The sequence below is a fragment of the Euprymna scolopes genome, chromosome 13, assembly GCF_053919585.1.
Source record: "Euprymna scolopes isolate OS-2025 chromosome 13, ASM5391958v1, whole genome shotgun sequence".
NCBI classification, from domain to species: domain Eukaryota; kingdom Metazoa; phylum Mollusca; class Cephalopoda; order Sepiida; family Sepiolidae; genus Euprymna; species Euprymna scolopes.
Window position 1 is genome coordinate 96496037 of NC_136494.1, and position 530 is coordinate 96496566.

Below are 530 nucleotides of genomic sequence, written 5' to 3' on the forward strand. Positions count from 1 at the left end.
TACAACAGTAATAAATACAATGTTTTAACAATACAGCTCATTTAGTCTTTGACAGACTATAGATACCCACGTAGGGGTGCCTGCACCTGAAATTTTTGTGCCGTAATCTCTAATCACACCTCTCCTGAGTCGACATTGTTAAATACCAGTGGCAAGTGAAGTGTATATACAGAACGACTGGAACTAAATGCCGAGATAAGCGAAAAGCACATACAGCACCTGCAATTCCCAAATGGTCACCCATTCTGGTACTACCCAGGCTCAATGTTGCTTAACTTCGGTGATCTGACGAGAACCGGTGTGTCAACGCGATTATTCCATCTAACAATACAAAAAGCGAAATTGCGAACGATATTTTGCTGCACACGTGTTAGAAATATTGTACTGTCTGTGCACGAGGCAATCTTTGTTTGCATGAATCATAGTGTACTAGCAGGGGTACCAGGCGTTGCTCGGGGTTATATAAATGTTAGTAGAATTGAAATTATGTGTAATATCTTTATATTAAACTCTCTCTCTCTCACTCTCTC

General features: G+C 40.4%; 1 pseudogene; it reads right to left on the bottom strand.

Annotated features, from left to right (window-relative positions):
• Positions 1-207: 207 nt before the first annotated feature.
• On the bottom strand, positions 208-325 carry LOC145292658 (5S ribosomal RNA; annotated as a pseudogene).
• Between the last annotated feature and the right edge of the window lie 205 nt (positions 326-530).